Source organism: Balaenoptera physalus (genome assembly GCF_965194825.1).
Source record: "Balaenoptera physalus genome assembly, chromosome: 18".
Taxonomy (NCBI): Eukaryota; Metazoa; Chordata; class Mammalia; order Artiodactyla; family Balaenopteridae; genus Balaenoptera; species Balaenoptera physalus.
Window position 1 is genome coordinate 38,425,189 of NC_138899.1, and position 11,588 is coordinate 38,436,776.

Genomic DNA, 11,588 nt, shown 5'->3' on the forward strand with positions numbered 1-11,588 from the left:
GTTATAGTGAGAGAGAAAGGCGACTCTGGAAGAAAGGTCAGAGAGGTGTGGCATTGCTGATTTTGAAGACAGACGATGGAAGCTATAAACCAAGGAATATGAGTCACCTCTTGAATTTGGAAAAGGCCGATAAACATATTCTTTATTAAAGCATCCAGAAAGGAACATAGCCCTGTTAATACCTTGATTGTAGCCAGGAGAGACCCCTCTTGAACTTCTAACCTCCAGAACTGTAGGCAATTCATTCGTGTTGTTTTAAACCACAGTTTGTGGTAATTTTTTTATAGTTTCCATATGAAACTAATACAATGACTCTCTAAAATTTTCAGTATGAAGACTAGTTACTTAGCTACTAAGACTTTCATGACACAGGACCTCTTTCCCCATGGGATTATTTTACCCATCCAAACAAATTATGCTTTCGGGAATCTGTCCCTTTGCTTGCATCTAGAATGACACTTCCTTTCCATTTGCCTTCACCTAGAAGTTCAAAACCTGGTTCAAGAATCATTTTCTCAGAAATATTCCCAGATACCTTGGTATATTTTGAGTTTCCCCACCCATGCACTTTCATTTCCCCTGAGCTTATAATAATACACACCACTTTGGGCAGTAATCATTATACTTATATACATGAACCTCTCATTAGACATAAATGATTTTAAAATTAATATAATGCAGTGTTTTCATTGGGGCATATGCTCAATCTTCTGTTAATTGGCTAAATGAATGAGAAAAGGATGAATTAGGGCTCTTTGTCAGGGATATGCAAAATGACCCCAAGTTTCTATGATTCACTGGGAAGACTCATAGGATTCATAATATAGTTGTATCATGGCTATGCATATTATAGCAAATGGATATAATGCACGAACATCAAAAGAAAAAGGAATATAATATATGTTCCAGAGAAAATCAGGTACAATCTTCCAAGAGTCCTTTATCAGTAGAATCACAACAGGATGTACTTAAATCCCTTGGCAGTGAGTTATGACAACATTTGTAAAATGTTGTCAACCAGGAAAGCTCATCTGAGACTAAATGCTCAGGGTTTTTTATTAGAGGCTGATCGTGATCACGACTTGACTGACACATAACAATATTCCATATACGCAAAAGGAATGAAGGTTTTCAGCGTAAACATTGTTAATTCAAACAGTGTAGGCACAGTGAAGCACTTTTAGCAGTTAATGGTGGAAACCCTACTGAAATCCAAGCACCCAGATGCTAGCCAAGGATAGTACTTCAGGCCTGCCATATTGACTCTTTTCTTCATAGAGCTGTAAGTATCATCTAGAGGCAGAAATTCCATCTGAACTTACTACTCTGGTTATAAATTGTCTTATTTTAGCTGAGAAAGTACTCTGACTGCATACGTTGTATCTAATATAAACAGTGATATGGATATAGAAACTCATCTATAAATATGATTAGATAACCAGGAATCACACAATATTTGAGGAAAAGATAGAAATACAAATGCAACAATAAAAGAAGTAGCTACTGTAGAAATACAGTAAACAGAGGAGAGCATATAAATTAAATATTTTAATAAGTATTAGTTGCATTTCCACACACTAACAATGAACTATCTGAAAAAGAAGCTAAGAAAATCTCATTTACAATAACATCAAAAACAATAAAATATTTAGCAACAGATTTAACCAACGAGGTGAAATATCTGTACACTGAGAACTATAAAACTCTGATGAAAGAAATTAAAGAAAGTACAGTACATGGGAAAATATCCTGCGTTCATAGACTGGAAGAATTAATATTGTTAAAATGTCCTCATTACTCAAAGCATCCTACAATTTCAATGCAATACCTACCAAAATCCTAGTGGCATTTTTCACAGAAATAGAAAAAAAAAAAAATCCCAAAATTCATATGGAAACTCAAAAAGCCCTAAAGAGCTAAACAATCTTGAGCAAGAAGAACAAAGCTGGGCAAATCAGTTTCCTGATTTCAGAATATTTTACTAAACTATAGTAATCAAAATAGTATAATACTAGCATAAAAACTAACATACAGACCAATGGAATAGAATAGAGAGCCCAGAAATATACAGTCAATTAATTTTTGGCAAATGCACTGAGAATACAAAATGGGAAAATGATAGTATCATCATTAATGGCATTGAAAAACTGAACATCTACATGCAAAAAAAGAAATTAAACCCTTATATTACACCACTCAGAAAAATGAACTCAAAATGGATTAAAGACCTAAACATAAGACCTGAAACCATAAAACTTCCAGAAGAAAACATAGGTCATAAACTTTTTGACATTGACTTGACAAGAATTTTTGAATATGACACCTGAATTTTTTTGCACAGCAAAAAAAAGCAAAAATAAACAAGTAATACTACATCAAACTATAATGTTTTTGCACAGCAAAGGAAACAATCAATAAATTGAAAAGGCAATCCATGGAATAGGAGAAAATATTTGCAAACCATATATCCAATAAGGAGCAACATCTAAAATATATAAGGGACTCATACAACTCAATAACAAAAAACAAATAACCTGAATAAAAAATGGGTAAATGGCTAAATAGACATTTTTTTAAAGAAGAAATACAAATGACCAACTGGTGTATCTAAAGATGCTTAACATCACTGATCATTAGAGAAACGCAAATCAAAACTTCAATGAGATATCACCTCATACCTCTTAGAATGCTTATTATCAAAAAGTCAAAATATAGTATATGTGTTGGCAAGGATGTGGAAAAAAGGTAACCTTTTTACAATGACACTAGGAATGTAAATGGGTGCAGTCATTATGGAACAGTGTGGAGTCTCCTCAAAAAATTAAAACTAGGGGACTTCCCTGGTGGCACAATGGTTAAGAATCCACCCACCAATGCAGGGGACATGGGTTCAATCACTGGTCTGAGAAGATCCCACATGCTGTGGAGCAACTAAGCCCATGCATCACAACTACTGAGCCTGTGCTCTAGAGCCCATGAGCCACAACTACTGAAGTCCATGTGCCTGGAGCCCATGCTCTGCAACAAGAGAAGCCACCACAATGAGAAGCCTGCCCACCACAACAAAGAGCAGCCCCCGCTGGCTGCAACTAGAGAAAGCTCATGTGCAGCAATGAAGACCCAACATAGCCATAAAATAAAATTAAAAATAATTAAAACTAGAACATCCATGTGATCCAGCAATCCCATTTCTAAGTATACATACAAAGGAAAGAAAATCATCTCAAAGATATCTCTGCATTGCCATTTTTATTGCATTATTCACAGTAACCAAGATGTAGAAACAAAGTGTTCTTAGAAAGATTAATGGATATATATTCATGGCATAATATATATAGAATATTATTCAGCCTTAAAAGGAAGTAAATACTGTCATTTGCAGCAACCTAGATGAAACTAGAGGACACTGTGCTTAGCGAAGTAAGCCAGGCATGGAAAGAAAAATCCTGCATGATTTCCCTTTTATGTTGAATCTACTGATCAAACTAAAAGCAATGAAAAACAAGCATACAAGGAGTGAGATTTAGTTGTGAGTTGCAGTAACACAAACAGCATCTAGCTGGAGGGAAGAAATTATCCCAGAAATGTGAGGAGGCAAATGCAATATTTTATGCAAGGATCCAGACATTTTCCCATTACTATGAGAGCATGATATCACTTAGGAAAGAGTATAAGGAATGAAAGACCACCTAAAGCAGGAGTTCTCAATTTTTTTTCTTTAAGGCCCAGATAGTAAATATTTCAGACATATGGTCCACACCATTTCTATTACAAATACTCAGGCCTGCCACTAAGCTCTACCATTACATCCAAAAAGCAAATGCATACTGCAAATGGCACCCACTCTGGCCCCTCTTTCTTCTGTGCTGCTCTCCTTTGGGGAAAGGTGTCATTTCTGGCTTGGGGAGACTGCAAACTTAGAGGGAATGGAAAGAACTCATATTCAAACCCCAGGGTTTCTGCTCCAGTACCTTGAGACCTAACCACAAAGCTGACAGGGCAGTGATGGCCACAGAGCATAAGAGAATTTTCAGCTCACAGATGGCTTTGGCTCTAGCACCTCAATCTCCAGCCTGACATCCCATGAAAGTGATATCTGCCAGCACATCCTGGGAGAAGACATGATCCTTGCTCACTTCAGATCCAGCTCTCCCACCAAAGACACTGGGCACACATAGATTGAATCAAGATGTTCCCACACAAGGATGCCTCTTCAAGACTAGAATATGTAACTGTTTCACCGAATTTCATAAAGGCAGAGAAAGTTAAAGAGGTGAGAAGATGGAGAAATTTGTTTTAAATGAAAGAACAAAGGAAAACTCCTGAAAAAACAACCAAGGAACTCTTCATTTATCAGATAAAGAGTTCAAAAGATTACTAATAAGAATGTTAACTGAAAGCTAACCTGAGAAAAAAATAGATGAACACAGTGAGAATTTTAACAAGGAACTAGAAAATATAAAAAAGAACCAGTCATAGCTGAAGGATACAATAACTGAAATGAAAAATACACTTGAAGGAATTAACAGTAAACTAAGTGATAGAGAAGAATGCATTAATGATCTGGAGGATAGAATAATGGAAAGCCCCTAATCAGAACAGCAAAGAGAAAAACAAATTTTAAAATATGAGGAAATTACAGGACATCTAAGATAAATTCAACCTACTAATATTCACATTATGATGTTCCCAGAAGGAGAAGAGAGAGAGAAAATGGTTGAAGGTATTTGATGAAATTATGGCTGAAAACTTCCCAAAGCTGAAAAAAGGAAACATCCAGGTACAGGAAACCAGAAACTACCAAAGAGGATGAACCCAAAGAGACCCACACCAAGACATATCATATTAAAATGGAAAAGGTTAAAGCTAAAAAGAGAATTTTAAAGGCAGCAAGAGAACAGAAAAGAGTCACATACAAAGGAAGGGAACCACCATAAAGCTATCAGGTTCTTTTTCTGCAGAAACTTTGCAGGTCAGAAGGGAGTGGCAGGATACATTTACAGTGCTGAAAGGGAAAACAACAAAAAAAAACAAAAAACTCCTACAACCTAGAATACTCTACCCAGCAAGGTTATCACTGAAAATTGAAGGAGAGATAAAGAACTCCTCAGACAAGCAAAACCTAAAAGAGTTCATCAATACTAAACCAACCACTTAAATAAGCTAGTACAAAGATTAAAAGACAAAAATTGTAAAATACACTGTAACTACAATAACTAGCTAAAGGATAAACATTAAGATGTAAAATATAACATTAAAAACACAAAATGTAAGAAGGAAGTGGAGTAAAATGTAGATAATTTACAATGTGTTTGAACTTAAATGACTGCCAGTTTAAAACAAGTAGGTGTAGTTATAGGTCAACATATAAAAACCCCACAGTAATGACAAATACAAATCCTACAATAGATACACAAAAACTAGAGAGAAAGAATCAGAAGCATACCACTAAAGAAAATCATCAAATCACGAAGGAAGAAACAAAAAGAAGAAAATACAGAGAAGAACTGTAAAAACAAACAGAAAATAAGTAACAACATGGCAAAAAGTACATACTTATTAATAATGACTTTAAATGTCAATGGACTACATGTTCCAAACAAAAGACAGAGTGGTAGATTGGATAAGAAACAAGACCCACCTATTTGCTGCTTACAAGAGACACACTTCAGGGCTAAAGAAACATACAAACTGAAAATGAGGGCTGGATAAAGATATTTAATGAAAACAGAAATGACAAGAGAGCTGGGGTAGCACTACTTATATCAGACAAAGTAGAAATTTCATAACAAAAAACAAAGAAAGGCATCATATAATGATAAAGCAATCAAAACAAAAAGATGGTATTACACTCCTTGGCATGTATACACCTAATACTGAAGCACCAAAATATATAAATAAATCTTAACAGACATAAAAGGAAAAATTGGCAATAATGGAATAATAATAGGGGACTTTGACACCACACTGACATCAAAGGTTAGATTATCCAGACAGAAAATCAATAAGAAATCAGTGGTCATAAATGACACATTAGACCAATTGAACTTAATAGATATATACAGGACATTCCACCCAAAAGCAGCAGAATACATATTATTTGCATGCGCACATGGAATGTTAACCAGGATAGATCACATGCTAGGCCACAAAACATATCTCAACAAATTTAAAAGGATACAAATTATATCAAGCATTTTTTCTGACCACAATGGTATGAAACTAAAAATCAATTACAGAAAGAAAAGAAAAAAAAAGTGGAGACTAAGCAACATGCTACTAAAAAACAATGGGTAAATGAAGAAATCAAGGAGGAAATCAGAAAATACCTTGAGAAAAATGAAAATGGAGACACAACTCTCCAAAATCTATGGAATGCATCAAAAGCAGTTCTGAGGAAATTTTACAGTGATACTGACTTTCCTCAAGAAATTATTAAAATCTCAAATACACAACCTAACTTACCACCGAAAGGAATTAAGACAAGAAGTACAAACAGAGACCAAAGTCAGCAGAAGTAAGGATATAATAAAGATCACAGAGGAAATAAATAAAATATAGACCAAAAAAAAAAAAAAATAGAAAAGATCAATGAAACCAAGAGCTGGTTTTTTGAACAGATAAACAAAACTGATAAAACTTTAGCCAGAATCACAAAGAAGAAAAGAGAGAAGACCCCAATAAACAAAATAAGAAATAAAAGAGGAGATATAACAATCGATACCACAGAAATACAAAAAAAAATCATCAGAGACTTCTACAAACTCTTATATGCCAACAAATTGGACAATCTAGAAGAAATGGAAACATTTCTAGACAAACTGCAAAGGCTGAATCAAGAAGAAACAGATGGAGACGTTCAAGATGGCGGAGGAGTAAGACGTTGAGATAACCTTCCTCCCACAAATACATCAAAAATACATCTACATGTGGAACAACTCCTACAGAACACCTAATGAACTCTGGCAGGAGACCTCAAACATCCCAAAAGGCAAGAAAATCCTGACGTACATGGGTAGGGCAAAGAAAAAAGAAAAAACAGAGACAAAAGAATAGAGATGGGTCTTGCACCTCTGAGAGGGAGCTGTGAAGGAGGAAAAGTTTCCAAACACTAGGGAACCTTTTCACTGGTGGGGATGGGGAATGGGCAGGGGGGAATCCTCGGAGTCACGGAGGAGAGCACAGCAACAATGTTGCTGAAGGCAAAGCGGAGAGATTCCCACACAGAGGACTGGTGCTGACCAGCACACCAAACTGAGACGCTTGTCTGCTCACCCGCTGGGGTGGGTGGGAGGCTGGAAGCTGAGGCTCAGGCTTTGGAGTTCAGAACCCAGGAAGAGAACTGGGGTTGGCTGCATGAAGACAGCCTGAAGGGGGCTAGTGTGCTACAACTAGCCAGGAGGAAGTCAGGGGAAAAGTCTGGACCTGCTGAAGAGGCAAGAGACCATTGTTTTGGGGTGCGCAAGGAGAGGCAATTCCTTCCCCTGTGCCCACAGAAGGCAGAGCACCACCTAAGCGAGTTCCAGAGACAGGGGTGAGCTGTGGCTATCAGTCCCGATCCCAAAAACAGGCATGTCTAACACTAACACTGCTGTCACTGCCAGCAAAGTCTTGTGTAAAAACACAGGTCATTACCCACACCCCTCTGGAAGCCTGTGCAGCCTGCCACTGCCAGGTCTCTGAGATCCAAAGACAACTTCCCCAGGAGAACAAAAGGTGCACCTCAGGCTGTTGCAATGTCACACCAGCCTCTGCCACTGCAGTCTCGCCCCTCATTCCATTTTGACTACTGTAGCCCTCTCTCTCCTTGGCCTGAGTGAGCAAGAGAGACCTAATCAGCTGCTGCATTAACCCCTTCTTATCTGGGAGGGGAACAGATGCCTGAGGGCAACCTACATGCAGAGGCAGGTCCAAAACCAAAGCTGAACCCCAGGAGCTGGGTGAACAAAGAAGAGAATGGGAAACTTCTCCACGTGCCTCAGGAGCAGCGGATTAAATCACCACAATCAACTTAACGAACACTGCATCTGTGGAATACCTGAATAGACAATGAATGTTCCAAAAATTGAGGTGGTGGACTTTCAGAGGAACTGTAGACTTGGGGTTTGCTTTCTACGTTTGATTTGTTTTTGGTTTTATGTTTATCTTAGTTTAGTTTTTAGTACTTGTTTTCATTGGTGGGATTGCTAATTGGTTTGGTTGCTCTCTTCCTTTTTTTTGTTCTTTTTGTGAGTGTGTGTGTTTATTTTGTGTGTGTGATTTTGTCTGTTTAGTTTTGCTTTTACCATTTCTCTCGAGTTCTGTCCGTTTTTTTTTCTTTTTTTTTTCTTTTTATGAGTGTGTGTAGGTATGTTTCTCTGTGTGATTTTTGTCTGACTGGTTTTGCTTTTACCATTTGTTTTGGGGTTCTGTCTGTTTTCTTTTCCTTCTTTCTTTTTTTCTTCGATGCCATACAGCTGGCATGGTCTTGGTGCCATGGCTAGGGATCGGACCTGAGCCTCTGAGGTGGGAGATCTGATTCCAGGACACTAGACCACCAGAAACATACTGGCCCCATGTAATATTAATCAGCGAGAGCTCTTCCAGAGATCTCAGTCTCAACATTAAGATCCAGGATCACCCAACAGTTAGCAATCTCCAGTGCTGGATGCCCCATGACAAACAACTAGCAAGACAGGAACACAACCACACACATTAGCAGAGTGGCTGCCTAAAGTAATAAGAAGTTTGCAGACACCCCAAAACACACCACCAGATGCATCCCTGCCCACCAGAAAGACAAGATCCAGCCGCACCCACCAGAACAGAGGCACCAGTCCCTTCCAGAAGGAAGCCTACACAAGTCACTGAACAAACCACACCCACTGGGGGCAGACACCAAAAACAATGGGAAATATGAACCTGCAGCCTGCGAAAAGGAGACCCCAAACACAGTAAGTTAAGCAAAATGAGAAGACAAAGAAAAACACAGCAGATGAAGGAAGAAGGTAAAAACCCACCAGACCTAAAAAATGAAATGGAAATAGGCAGTCTACCTGAAAAAGAACTCAGAAAAATGATAATAAAGATGATCCAAAATCTTGGAAACAGAGTGGAGAAAATACAAGAAACGTTTAACAAGGACCTAGCAGAACTGAAGAGCAAATAAACAATCATGAAAAACACAATAAATTAAATTAAAAATTCTCTAGAAGGGATCAATAGCAGATTAACTGAGTCAGAAGAACAGATAAGTGACCTAGAAAATAAAATAGTGGAAATAACTATTGCAGATCACAATAAAGAAAAAAGAATGAAAAGAATTGAGGACAGTCTCAGAGACTTCTGGGACAACATTAAACGCAGCAACATTTGAATTATAGGGGTCCCAGAAGAAGAAGAGAAAAAACTAGGGATTGAGAAAATATTTGAAGAGATTATACTTGAAAATTTCCCCAATATGGGAGAAGAAATAGTCAATCAAGGCCAGGAAGTGCAGGGAGTGCCATACAGGAAAAATCCAAGGAGAAACACGCCAAAACACATATTAATCAAACTATCAAAAATTAAATATAAAAAAATATATATTAAAAGCAGCAAGGGAAAAGCAACAAATAACATATAAGGGAATTCCCATAAAGTTAATAGCTAATCTTTCAGCAGAAATTCTGCAAGCCAGAAGGGAGTGACAAGACATATTTAAAGTGATGAAAGGGAAAAACTAACAACCGAGATTACTCTACCCAGCAAGGATCTCAATCAGATTCAGTGGAGAAATTAAAACCTCTACAGACAAGCAAAAGCTAAGAGAATTCAGCATGAACAAACCAGCTTTACAACAAATGCAAAACGAACTTCTCTAGTCAGGGAACATTACATTAAATGTAAACAGATTAAATGCTCCAAACAAAAGACATAGACTGGCTGAATGGATACAAAAACAAGACCCATATATATCTACAAGAGACCCATCTCAGACCTAGGGACACATGCAGACTGAAAGTGAGGGAATGGAAAAAGATATTCCATGCAAATGGAAATCAAAAGAAAGCTGGAGTAGCAATACTCATATCAGATAAAATAAACTTTAAAATAAAGACTGTTACAAGAGATAAGGAAGGACACCACATAATGATCAAGGGATCAATACAAGAGGAAACATAACATTTATAAGTATTTATGCACCAAATATAGGAGCACCTCAATACATAAGGTAAATACTAACAGACATAAATGGGGAAATCGACAGTAACACAGTAATAACTGGGGACTTTAACACCCCACTTACCCCAACTGACAGATCGTCCAGACAGAAAATAAATAAGGAAACACAAGCTATAAATGACACAATAAACCAGATAAATTTAATTGATATTTAAAAGACATTCCACTCAAAAGCAGAAGAATATACTTTCCTCTCAAGTGCACACAGAATATTCTCCAGGGTAGATCACATCTTGGGTCAGAAATCAAACCTAGGAAAATTTAAGGAAACTGAAATTGTATCAAGCATCTTTTCTGACCAAAACACTATGAGGTTAGAAATCAATTACAGGAAAAAAACTGTAAAAAGCACAAATACGTGGAGGCTAAACAGTGCACTGCTAAATAACCAAGAGATTGCTGATGAAATCAAAGAGGAAAATGAAAAAATACCTAGAAACAAATGACTACCAAAACATGACCCAAAACCTATGGGACACAGCAAAAGCAATTCTAAGACAGAAGTTTATAGCAATTCAATCTCACCTCAAAAAACAAGAAAAATCTGAAATAAACAATCTAAACTTACACTTAAAGCAATTAGAAAAAGAAGAACAAAGAAAACCCAAAGTTAATGGAAGGAAGGAAATCATAAAGACCAGAGCAGAAATAAATGAAATACAAACAAAAAAAACAATAGCAAGATCAATAAAACTCAAAGTTGGTTCTTTGAGAAGATAAACAAAATTGATAAACCTTTAGCCAGACTCATCAAGAAAAAAAAAAGAGAGAGGACTCAAATCAATAAACTAAGAAATGAAAAAGGAAAAGTTGCAACTGACACCACAGAAATACAATGCAATGTAAGAGACTACTACAAGCAACTCTATGCCAATAAAATGGACAACCTGGAAGAAATGGACAAATTTTTAGAAAAGCACAACCTTCCCACACTAAACCAGGAAGAAATAGAAAATATGAACAGACCAATCACAAGCACTGAAATTGAAACTGTGATTAAAATTCTCCAACAAGCAAAAGCCCAGGACCAGATGGCTTCATAGGTGAATTCTATCAAACATTTAGAGAAGAGCTAACACCTATCCTTCTCAAACTCTTCCAAAATATAGCAGAAGGAGGAACACTCCCAAACTCATCCTATAAGGCCACCATCACCCTGATACCAAAACTAGACAAAGATGTCATAAAAATAAAACTACAGGCCAATATAACTGATGAACATAGATGCAAAAATCCTTGATAGAATACTAGCAAACAGAATCCAACAGCACATTCAAAGGATCACACACCATAATCAAGTGGGGTTTATCGCAGGAATGCAAGGAATCTTCAATATACGCAAATCAATCAATGTGACACACCATATTAACAAACTGAAGGATAAA